Source organism: Dasypus novemcinctus, chromosome 27 (genome assembly GCF_030445035.2).
Source record: "Dasypus novemcinctus isolate mDasNov1 chromosome 27, mDasNov1.1.hap2, whole genome shotgun sequence".
NCBI lineage: Eukaryota > Metazoa > Chordata > Mammalia > Cingulata > Dasypodidae > Dasypus > Dasypus novemcinctus.
Window position 1 is genome coordinate 33,697,115 of NC_080699.1, and position 12,770 is coordinate 33,709,884.

Here is a 12,770-nt window from a genome sequence, read left to right on the forward strand (position 1 = left end):
TTGTTAAAACATAGTACTAGACCCCAACCCCAGAGTTTCTGATTCTGCAGATCTGGATGAGGACTGAGAGTGCATTTCTAACAAGCTACATGTGATACCGTCAAAGCTGGTCCATGGACTACGTTTAAAATCCACTGCTTTAGGCCCTCTTCCTCCCATCTTCAGGATCTTTGAACACTCAGGGGCAGATCTACTTCCCAGAACACAGGTGTCTAGGGAGGAGGCATCACGAAAGAGCCAGGATCCCCCAGCCAGAGCCAGAGCTAGCTTCACAAGCAAGCCAAGGGCAGCCTTTCATGGGTTCTTCTTTCCCATCTTCACAGTTTCAACTCTGAAAATGGCTGCAAAAAATCACTCTACAGTGACAGAGTTCATTTATTCCCGGGGGATTAACAAATCGACCAGAGCTCCAGCTGCCCCTCTTCCTGCTCTTCCTAGGGATCTACACGGTCACCATGGTGGGGAACTTGGGCATGATCACACTAACTCATCTGAATTCTCAGCTTCACGCCCCCATGTACTTCTTCCTCAGTAACTTGTCTTTTGTAGATTTGTGCAACTCCTCTGTCATTACCCCTAAAATGCTGGTGAACTTTGTGTCAGAGAAGAACATCATCTCCTATGCGGGGTGCATGGTACAGCTCTACTTCTTCCTTGTTTTTGTGGTTGCCGAGAGTTACATGCTGACAGTGATGGCCTACGACCGCTACGTTGCCATCTGCCGCCCTTTGCTTTATAACATCATCATGTCCCATCAAGTCTGCTCCCTGCTGGTGGCTGTGGCCTACATCATGGGGCTCATTGGCTCAACAATAGAGACTGTCCTCATGTTAAAGCTGTCCTATTGTGAGCACCTCATCAGTCACTACTTCTGTGACATCCTCCCTCTCATGAAGCTCTCCTGCACTAGCACCTATGATGTCCAGATGGTAGTTTTCTTTTTGGCTGGATTTGATATTTTAGTCACCAGTTTAATAATCCTTGTTTCCTATGCCTTCGTTCTCTCCAGCATCCTCCGCATCAGCACAACAGAGGGCAGGAACAAAGCCTTTGGCACCTGCAGCTCCCACCTGGCAGCTCTGGGAATGTTCTATGGCTCTACTGCTTTCATGTACTTAAAGCCCTCCACGGCCAGTTCCCTGGCCCAGGAGAACGTGGTCTCTGTGTTCTACACCACGGTGATCCCCATGCTGAACCCCCTGATCTACAGTCTGAGGAACAAGGAGGTCAAGGCTGCCATGCAGAAGACACAGCGAAGAAAACGGTTTTGATGTGAAGGTTCTTATTCTTTCCAATTTTAAATGCAAGCTGTTGAAAATGCCAGAGAGAAGCACTCTGAAGGTTGACCCAGCCGACGCTATATGGTTCCCTCTTCCCTTCCTCTCTTCTCCCTATCTCTCTCTGACATTTTGAAACCAGCTGATTTCAAGTTTATGCTTTCTTTCACTTAGGATCTGTTTTCTCTACCCTGGGCAATTTGGTAAACAGTATCTTAATTAGTGATTGATATAAACTTTCAGCATTGAGTTTGAGAAGCATTCATCGTTTTACTTCCTTCTAGAGGGAAAATAATACTTAATCCTATTATTTTTGTGTTTGGGAATACACAAGACAAAGAGGTGAATTTCAAGGTCACCAAGAAGTTACAGTCCCTCTCTCATCCAGACCTCCCATCTACATCTCATGATCTCTTACTCCTATTTATTTTTGCCCAAGAACTTCTACCTGATCCCTTCATTCCACTGCCTTAATAACAGTAATATTAGCAGCTAATGTTTTCTGGCTGCTTACTCTGAGCCAAGCACACTTCTTAGTGCTTCGTATGAATTATTTCAATTACAGATCATCATTAAAGGTACTATTATTATCTCCATTTCTCAACATCTGGTTTAATAACTGGCTCAGGATTATATGGCTGGTCAACAAAAAACACTGGGGGGAAGCAGACTTTGCCCAATGGATAGGGCATCTGCCTACCACATGGGATGTCCACAGTTCAAACCCCAGGCCTCCTTGACCCATGTGGAGCTGGCCCATGCACAGTGCTAATGTGCGCAAGGAGTGCCGTGCCACGCACGGGTGTCCCCTGTGAAGGGGAGCCCCATGCACAAGGAGTGCACCCCATTAGGAGAGCCGCCCAGTGCGAAAGAAAGTGCAGCCTGCCCAGGAATTGCGCCACCCACACAGAGAGCTGACACAACAAGATGACATAAAAAAAGAAACACAGATTCCTGTGCCGCTGACAACAACAGAAGCGGACAAAGAAGAAGACGCAGCAAACAGACACAGAGAACAGACAACCGGGACGAGGGGGAAGGGAAAAGAAAGAAAGAAAGAAAGAAATCTTAAAAAAAAAAAAAAAGTAGATGTAATGAATAGGAACACATAATGTTCTTGTTTTGGGAGACTCAACACTCTAATATTTCAATTCTTTCTAAATTTATTTTTAAAAGTCATAGGATCTCAATAAAAAGAGCATCAGGGTTTTTTTTCTGGCAGTAAATAATAAAGTTTATATGGAGAAATAAACACACAGAAATAGCATGGAAAATCTGAGGAAAAAAACATATAGAAGCTAACCCTAACAAATATGAAAACAATATAAAGTTTCTTTAATTAAAACGGGGTGGTGTTGCTCATGAATTGAATGACAGACAACTGGAACAGAATATAAAACCCAGATAAGGGCCCAAGAACAAATGAAAATTTGTATTTGATGAAGGCAGCATCTCAAATCAATAAGATAAAGACTTTTTTTCATGGTGATGGTACAAACTGATAGCCATATGAAAAATAACAAAATTAGATTCATTTCTCAGACCATAAACAGTACAAATTTCAAAGGCATCCAAATGTAAAAAGTAAACTTATGAAAGTCCTTGAAAGGAAAACAAATGACATTGTTTATAAACTGAAAATAGAGAATACTTTGCAGATTATGATTCAAAACATATAAGCTATAAATAAAAAGATTAATAAATTTTACTATATTATTAAAAAACGTATTGCCTGGAAAAAATTATGACAAAATTCAAAAGAAAATTGACAAATGGGGAAAAGACTATGCGGAATTTGTATTTCAGACAAAAAACTAATATCTTGAATATAAAGAGCATCTAAAAGATGAGAAAAAAAGACCTGCAACCCAAGAGAGAAATGGAAAAGGATATGAATAGAGAGCTCAGACAAAATAAATATATTAATGGTTCTTAAACATAGGAAAAGATGCTCAACTTTTCTCAAACAACAAATATGCACTAAAACTACAGTAAAAGATACTATTTTTAAAAGTGAAGTTGAAATTCCTCTTCCAACCATGATGGAGTAACAGGGTTCACACTTGCCCTCTGCCTTAAACAACAGACAACTAGACAAAATAAATGAAACAGGTGTTTTCAGGTCTTGACAAAAGGCAGCAGAAGAAAACAGGAAACCAAACAGATGAACCAAGTGATCACCCTTTCTATCTAGAGGTAATTTCCAAACAGGAGTACAGGGAGGGGAAAGCAAACAGAACTCCTCACAGAGCTGAGGAGATGGAGACTGGAGTTAGAGAAGCTTAAAGCAGCTAATCTGTGGAGGAGACTACTGAAGAAATACACAAAGCTACCAAAGACTTTGGCTCCATACCAAATCTGAGTACAGTGAGATTCCACTAGTCCAGGGAAAACACAGCTTCTTTGACAAATCAATTACCAGAGAGGAATAGGCAGAACAATTTCCAGAGCTCACACAGGGCAGGAATTATTCAAGTTACCACCCACCAGAATGGAGAGTGTAAATGGGCCTGCATTAAGGAACCAGGAAGGATCAAACCTTAGTACTGGGGCTGTATCTGCCCTAGGCTATTCTAGATCCACCCCGAAAATGGTACAAATAAATTTCAAAGGGTTCAAAGTGACTCTGAAGTCACTTAAATAGATACAGCCCCAGGTACTGGTGCTCCTGAGGGCTACAGAGACACTCAGGTTCAACAGTGATGGCAGATGGCTCAGAGTTCATTGCCTTGCCAGTGAGTCCTACTTTGGAACTTGTGCTCCTGATTATGATGGAGTTGGATTCAGATGTGACCTTTCTGCACATGCCTCTTCTGTCACTTTTACTAAACCTGTCATTGGCAGATGGTTTCTGTATGCTCAGGAGACTTCAATTTCTGGACTGGTCATGTGTCAGCTAGGTCCTGAGCCTCAGCAGGGTTGCAACAACTGCTCTCCAGTTCCTTGGACTTACCCAGGTCAGCTGACAGGGAGGTGAAAATGGTCAACCACCACACAGGGAACCAAGAGTGCCTGCAGCTGCAAGCAGAAGAATTGCATCCATCAGTCACATGGGATCTAAGACCCTTCTTGATTCAAAGGTGGAGTGGACATCGCCATTCCAGGGTCCACAGGATGGAGGAATATAGTTTGGATTGGAGTGGACTTGCTGGTATTCTACTATCGAACTGTTGTCACTCTACTAATGGGAGAAATTGTATCATTGATATGGAGATGGTAGCCACGAGAGTTGCTGAGGGCAGGGAGAGAGTGGAAGAAGTGTGATATGGGGCATTTTCAGGACTTGCAGCTTTCCTGAATGATATTGCAGAGGCAGATGCAGGACACTGTATATTCTGCCATAACCCACTGGATGGACTGGGGGAGGGTGTGAACTACAATGTAAACTATGGTCCAAGCAGTGAGGCAGTGCTCCAGGGTGTATTCACCAAATGCAAAGAAAGTGCCTTACCAGTGAAAGGGAATGTTGATGTGGGAGGAGCGGGGGTGGGATGGGGAGTGTGGTATATGGGAACCTCCTATGTTTTTCAATGTAATGTTTTGTGTGATCTATTTCCTTTTTAAAAAAAAAATACAATAAATAAATGAATAATTTTTAAAAGCCATTGATTATACACTTTGGATAGATCATATGGTATGTCAATAGATCTCAATAAAACTGCTTAAAAAATAAATGTCCAAGAATAGCCAGAAATAGCAGCTATGTATGGAAGAGGGAGCAAAGAGAGATTGAGAAGTGAAGAATTTTCTTGTTTGTTTGTCTGTTTTTTGTTACTGTTATTATTGAAATAATGAAAATGCTCTAATAATGATGGAAGTGATAACTGTACAACTATGTGATTATACCAATTACCATTGATTGTACACTTTGGATGAAGTCTATGCTTTATTAATACATATCAATAAAATTCATTTGTTTTTAAAAAAAGAAAAAAGTGCATGTGCACCAATATAAAAACACTTTAAAAAAATTAAGTCACTTAAAAAGGCAGCCAGAAGAAAGTCCATCACCCTTTAAAGAAATATAGTAAAATCCAGCATTCAACAACACAAAATCTATAACATCCCCACCCAATCAAAAATTGCTAGATATTAAAAAGAATTAAAATGTGAGCCATACCCAGAGGAAAATAAATCAACAGAAACAGTATGGAAATAACAGAGATGACAGAATTAGCCAATAAGGACTTCAAAACTCACTATTATATGTAAACCATTGACCATGGTTAGTAGCGAGACTTCAATATCTGTACATCAATTGTAACAAATGTGGGGAAGTGTGGGAGGGGAAAAGGGTAGGACATTTGGAAAGCTCCTATATTTTTTATGTAACATTTATGTGATCTAAAGCTTCTTAAAAACAAAATAAGGGAAGCAGATGTGGCTCAAGGAATAGAGCTTCCACCTACCATATGGGAGAACCTGGGTTCAATCCCTGGGACCTTCTGGTGTAAAAGAAGAAGAGAAAGTGTACCTGCGCAGTGAGTCACTGCCCACTCAAGCGCCCATGTGGTAAGCTGTGCCTGCGCAAGTGCCTGCATGGTGAGCTCAAGTGTCCACACAGGTGAGTCATGCAGCAAGATGATGACACATCCAAAGAGAGACAAGGGGAGAGTCAAGGTGAAGCATAGCAGAAACCAGGAACTGAGGTGGCACAATTGACAGGAACCTCTCTCCACATCAAAGGTCTCTAGAATCAAATTCCGGTGAATCTTAGAGGAGAGAAAATGAGAAGAGAAGACAACACAGACAGCAAAAATAGCAGGGTGGGGGGAGGTAGTTGGGGGGGGGGGTAAATAAATAAATAAATCTAAAAAATTAAAATAAAATTCACTATTATAAATATATTCAATATGCCCAATAGTTGAAAGGGAAAAAATGGACATAATGTTGAAAGAAATTAAAGATATTAAAAAAATGAAATAGAACACGTAGAGATTTAAAACATATAATAACTAAAGGGGAAAAAAATCACTTGATTTTATCACTATCCAGTTAAATATGGCAGGAGAAAAAGCAACAGAAACTATTCAAACTAAAGAACAGAGTGACAAAGAAATAAGCAAAGAGTGACAAAAAATAAAATAAAATAAACAAAGCCTCAGTAACCTATGAGACAATATCAAGCATGCTAACATAGATGCAGTTGGAGTCCCAGAAGGAAAAGATGAGAAAGAAAATAATATTTAAAGAAATAACAGCTAAAATTTTTCCAAATTAGATAAAAACTGTACCCCCACAGATCCAAGAAAGCTCAGTGAATCCATTAGAAGAACAGACACAAAGAAAACCACACAAAGGTATTTCAATAATCAAGTTCCTGAACACCAGTGAGAAAGAAAACATTTTTAAAGTAGCCAAAGGGAAAAGCATATTACAGAGGAATAAAGAATGACTACAGACTTCCCGTCAGATGATGCAAGCATGAAGATAATGAAATGACATTTATAAGGGCAGAAAGAAAACAGTGTCAATCTAGAATTCTATACTCAGTGGAAATATCTTTTTAGAAGTTATCTTTCAAAATTTGTTAAGCTGCCTTTTGTCTGTTGTTTTATTTTTTGAAATTGAACTCAATTTTAAAAATTGACAGCGAAAAAAAGGACTTTTTCAGACACACAGAACCTGAGAGAAACTGTTATCAGTTTACTGTACCAAAAAAATGTTACAGGAAGCTTTCTAGGCAGAAGGAAAAATATACAGAAGGAAATTTGTAGACTAGTGGGCCCTATTTGGAATTTGTGGTCCTGAGTGTAATGGAGTTGGACTCAGATGTGACCTTTCCACACATGCCTCTTCTGGCACTTTTACTGAACCTGTGGTTGGTGCTTGGGTTGGTGTATACTCAGGAGACTTGAATCTCTGGACTTCACATGTGCCAGCTGGGCCCCTTAGCCTCAGTCAAGTTGCAACATCTACTCTCCAGTTCGTCTGACTTACTCAGGTCAGTTAACAGGGAGGTGAAGATGGTCAACCAGGGAAGTGTACTTGGCCCAGTGGTTAGGGCACCAGTCTACCACATGGGAGGTCCACAGTTCAAACCCCGGGTCCCCTTGACCCGTGTGCAGCTGGCCCACACGCAGTGCTGATGCGCGCAAGGAGTGCCCGCCACGGAGGGGTGTCCCCCACGTAGAGGAGCCCCACGCACAAGGAGTGCGCCCCGTAAGGAGAGCTGCCCAGCACGAAAAAAAGTGCAGCCTACCCAGGAGTGGTGCCACACACACGGAGAGCTGACACAACAAGATGATGCAACAAAAAGCAACAGATTCCTGTGCTGCTGACAACAACAGAAGCGGACAAAGAAGAACATGCAGAAGATAGACACAGAGAACAGACAACAGGGACGGGGGGGAAGGGAAGAGAAATAAAATTAATTAATTAATTAATTAGTTAATTAATTAAAAAGATGGCCAACCACACCAGGGAACCAAGAGTGTCTACAGCTGCAAGCAGGAGATCATATCCTCCAGCCACATGGGATCTAAGCCCTCTCTCGATTTAGAGGTGGAGTGGAAATCACCATCCCAGGGTAAACAGGATGGAGGAATAAAATATGGATTAGAGTGGGCTTACTAGTATTCTGCTATAAAACTATTGTGACTTGAGCAATGGTAGAAACTCTATCATTGATGTGGAGATAGTGGCCATAGGAGTTGCTGAAGGCAGGGAGAGGGAAAAAGAGGTGTGATGTGGGGCAGTTTTGGGGACTTGGAGTTGTCCTGAATGATATGGCAGAACACTATATATCCTGCCATAACCCACTGAATGGCCTGGGGGAGAGTGTAAACTACAATGTAAACTATAATCCATGTGGTATAGCAGTGCAACAAAATGTATTCACCAAATGCAATGAATGTGCCACAATGATGAAAGAGATTGTTGATGTAGGAGGAGTGGTGGGGGGTGGGGAGTGGGATATATGGGAGCCTCTTATATTTTTTAATGTAATATTTTGTGTGATCTATATATCTTTTTTTTAAAAAAGACAGTTAAATTTTTTAAAAATTAAAAAAACAAACCTCCCAACAGGAGATCAGCATAGCTCATTGGTTGAGTGCCTGCCTACAATGTACAAGGTCCCAGATTCACTCCCTGGTACCTCCTTAAAAAAAAAAAAAAAAAAAAAAACTTCCCAACAAAGGAAATCTGGGAACCAAGTGGCTTCATGGAAAAATACTACCAAGCATTCCAAGAAGTATTAACTCCAGTTCTGCTCCAAATGTTCAAAAAACTGTAGAGGAAGTGTTTTAGCTTGCTAAAGGCTACCGAGGCAATATATCAGATATGGGTTGGCTTTTAGAGTGGGTATTTATTAATTTATAATCTTAAAGTTCTAAAGCCATGAAATGTCCAATTCAAGACTTCATTAGGTGATGCTTTTCTCCCCAAGGACCAGCTGCTGGTTATCCTAGATTCCTCTCTTATCTGGAAAAGCACACAGTGAGACAAATGGCAGCACCTGCTGGTCCCTGACTTCTCTTCCAAGCTCATTGCTTTCACCTTTTAGCTGTTCCTTCTGTGACTTTCTCTCACAACTCCCTTAGTTTCCTCTCTGAGCTCCTGTGGCCTTTTCTCTCTCCCAAGCCCCGTTGATGTCAGCTTCTGGCTTCCAGGGCTTCCTCTCTTAGCTTCCAGGAAATTTTCTCTGTCTCTGCTGCTTTTTGCTCTCCCTCTGTCTCTCTGAACTCATCCCATTTATAAAGTACTCCAAAAATGGACCAAGAACCACCCTGGGTCATGACCCACTGAAGCAATCCAGTCAAAGGCTCTTAACTGAAGTGATACAATCAAAAGGTCCCACCCACAACAGGTTCACACCCATACTAATAGATTAGCTCTAAGGACTTGATCTCCTGGGATCTACCAGATTCAAACTATCATAGGAAGGAGCACTTGCTAACTCATTCACAATAAGCATCACTCTCATACCAAAGACTGATAAAGATATCACAAGAAAACTACAGACAAATATCTCTTATGACTACAGATGTAACACCCTCAACAAAATACTAGAAAATTGAATCCAACAGTACCTTAAAAGAATTATACTCCATGATCAAATGGGATTTATTCCTGTTATGCAAAACTGGTTCAAAATAAGAAAATCAATTAATGTACTAACATTAACAGAATGAAGTGGGAAAAATCACATGATCATTTCAACTGATACAGAAAAAGCACCTGACAAAATCCAGCACCCTTTCTCGAAAAAAAAACCAAACACTTAGAACACTAGGTATAAAAGGAAACTTCCTCAACATGATAAAGGGCATATATGAAAAGCCCACAGCTAACATCCTCCTTAATGGTGAAAGACTGACATCCTTCCCTCTACTATCGGGACAAGACAAGGATGCACACTGTAACTAACCACTGTTATTCAACATTGTACTGTAAATTCTTGCAAGAGCAATTAGGGAAGAAAAAAAGTAATTCAAATTGGAAAGAAAGAAGTAAAACTTTCACTATTTGCAGATAATGTGATCCTATAAACAGAAAATCCTGAAAAAATCCACAAAAAAGTTCCTAGAACTAATAAATGAATTCAGCAAAGAGGCACAGTACAAGATAAACACCCAAAAATCAGGGGTGTTTCCATACACAAGGCAATGAACAATCAGGAGAAGAAATCAAGAAAAACTTCCCTTCACATTAGCTAATAAATAATCAAATATCTAGGAATAAATCTAACCTAGGATGTCAAGGACTTTTACAGAAAAAAACGTATTAAAACACTGCTAAAATAAATAAGACTTACATAAATGGAAGGACATTCTGTATTCATGGATTGGAAAACTAAGAAGTTATTAAGATGTTAATGCTCCCAAAGCAATTTATAGATTCAATGCAATCCCAATCAAAATTCCAACAACTGTTTTTTCAGAAATAAAAAAACCAACCATCAAATTTATATGTAAGGATAAGGGGCCCCCCAAAATTAAAGCCATCTTGAAAAAGATCAAGTTAGAAGACTCATACTTCCTGATCATAAAACTTACTACAAAACCACAGAAACCAAAACAGCATAGTCCTGGTACAAGGATAGATATATATACCAATGGAATAGAATTGAGAGCTCAGAAATCAACCCTCACATGTATGGCCAACTGATTTTGACAAGTTGGCAAAGACCACTCTGTTGGGAAAGAATACTCTTCAGTGCTAGGAAAACTGGGTCTCCATTTGCAAAACAAAGAAGGACCCCTACCTCACACCATATATAAAAATCAAGTCAAAATGGATCAAAAACCTTAATATAATAGTTAGAACAATCAAACTCCCATAAGTAAAAGTAAGTAAGTATCTTCAGGACCTTCTGTTATGCAATGGTTTCTTAGACTTTACACCCAAAGCACAAGAAACAGAAGCAAAAAAAAAAAAAAAAAGATGAATGGGACCTCATTAAAATTAAAAACTTTTGTTCCTCAAAGTACTTTATCATGAAAGTAAAATGACAACACACACAATGGTAGAAAATATTTCCAAACCACATATTCCATAAAGGATTAATATCCAGAATATATAAAGAAATCCTTCAGTTTAACAACAAAAAGACAAACAACTCAATTTAAAAATGGGCAAAAGACTTGAGTAGACACCTCGCCAAAGAAGATATACATATGGTAGGAAAGCACAAGAAAAGATGTTCATCATCATTAGGTTATTCAGGGAAACGAAAATCAAAACCACAATGAGATATCATTTCACATCCATTAAAATGGCTAATTTTTTTTAAAAATCACAAGTGTGGGAGAGGATAAAGAGACATAGAAACACTCACTCATTGCTGGCAGTGATGTAAAATGGTGCAGACTTTGTGAAAGACATTTTGGCCTTTCCTCAGAAAGCTAAGTATAGAACTACCATATGACTTAGCAATCCCACTACCAGGTATATACCCAAAAGAATTGAAAGCAGGGGCTCAAACGGATATTTTCATATTTATGTTCACAGCAGCACTGTTCACAATTGCCAAAAGAAGTACCACCCCAAGTGTCTAGTAACTGATAAAAGGATAAATAAAATGTGGTATATGCATGCAATGGAATATAATTACATGTGACAACATGGATGAAACCTGGAAGACATAATGTTGAATGAAATAAGCCAGACACAAAAGAACAAATATCGTATGAGCTCATTGATTTTAAAAATTAAAATAAGCAAAATTATAGAGCCAGAATCTAGAATACAGGTTACCACTGGATAGTGTGGGGATAGGGAAAGGAAAGTTAAGGCTTAAAAGGTACAGGGTTCCTATTTAGAATGATGGAGATGTTTTCGTATTGGATGTTAGTGATGGTAGCAAAACATTGTGAATGCAATTAACAGCGCTATAAAATATATATGAATGTGATTAAAGGGGGAATTGTTCAATTGTATATATGATAACAGAATAAAACCTTTTTTTAAAAATCCATGGAACTACACTATACAGAGAACACTAAATTAAACCATGTATTTTAAAGCCTCCCAAGATGCAATATAGTTCCCCCAATCAAAGGAAAACTAAAAAGCCTGGGAGACAAAAACATGACTCCTAGTGCAGATATAAATCAAGTTTCTAATTGCTCTTCAGTGAAGACCCCTGGAGAGAGATTACATCCCAAGAGGATCTGCCCACATATATACAAACAGACCCCCTTGAGACACAATATAGGACTAGATATAAATCTAGATGGTTCTCCCACTTTCTGAAGTTTATATCCTGATTGTTGAAACCAAGCCATCCCCTAAAATTTCCAGGACAAGGTGTTCTAGTTTTCCTCACCACAGGTATTTAATTACAGATTTAAAGAAACTATAAGGGAGAAATACTTCTTCCAAGATTTCTATTTCTAATACAAATTATTTACAACCAAATATTTCACTTCAATTGTAAACGGTTTCTGGTTTTTTTCTCTGTGTGCTGGGTTCTGAGCAGAAGCAATCCTGAGGCTCTAGGGGCTGGTAAAACTAAAGGTAGAAACTGTAGTACAAGGCATAAAATATATGGGTCATGCTTGTCTATTTTATATTATTAGTATATTATGGGAGTAAAACATAAACTGATGATGTCTAGGATTTTCCTCTGTAATGGTGATCACATCTGCACTGCTTTGTAAAGTACTTTAAGTTTTGGTGATGGCATATTCAAAGGGGATTTGCTGTTTCTTATTTATGGGAATAAATGTCCTCCTCTAAATACATTTCTCCCTAAACCCAGGAATGAATAGAGGAGTTAAAGAGGTTGAATTTTGAAAGAAATGTGTAAATTCTAAAGAATTACACAAAAATTAGTAATTATATGAAAAAGCAAGTAAAATAGTGAGAATTAAGCATTATTAGCTTAAGAAATACATCTCAGAAACAGAGATGTCCACAGGTTTAATATGTTGCAATGATGATCCAGGCTTTCTAGAAAGCCTGCCTGTAATTTGAATACTTTGCCACTAAGTAGACAATAGTGTCAAGGTTTGGTATTGGTTATGCATATAATAACAATAACAATAA

At 39.0% G+C, this 12,770-nt stretch overlaps 1 pseudogene; it reads left to right on the plus strand.

The window, feature by feature from the left end:
- The first annotated feature begins 337 nt into the window (after positions 1–337).
- Positions 338–1,271, plus strand: LOC101446168 (olfactory receptor 8A1-like; annotated as a pseudogene).
- The last annotated feature ends 11,499 nt before the right edge of the window (positions 1,272–12,770 follow it).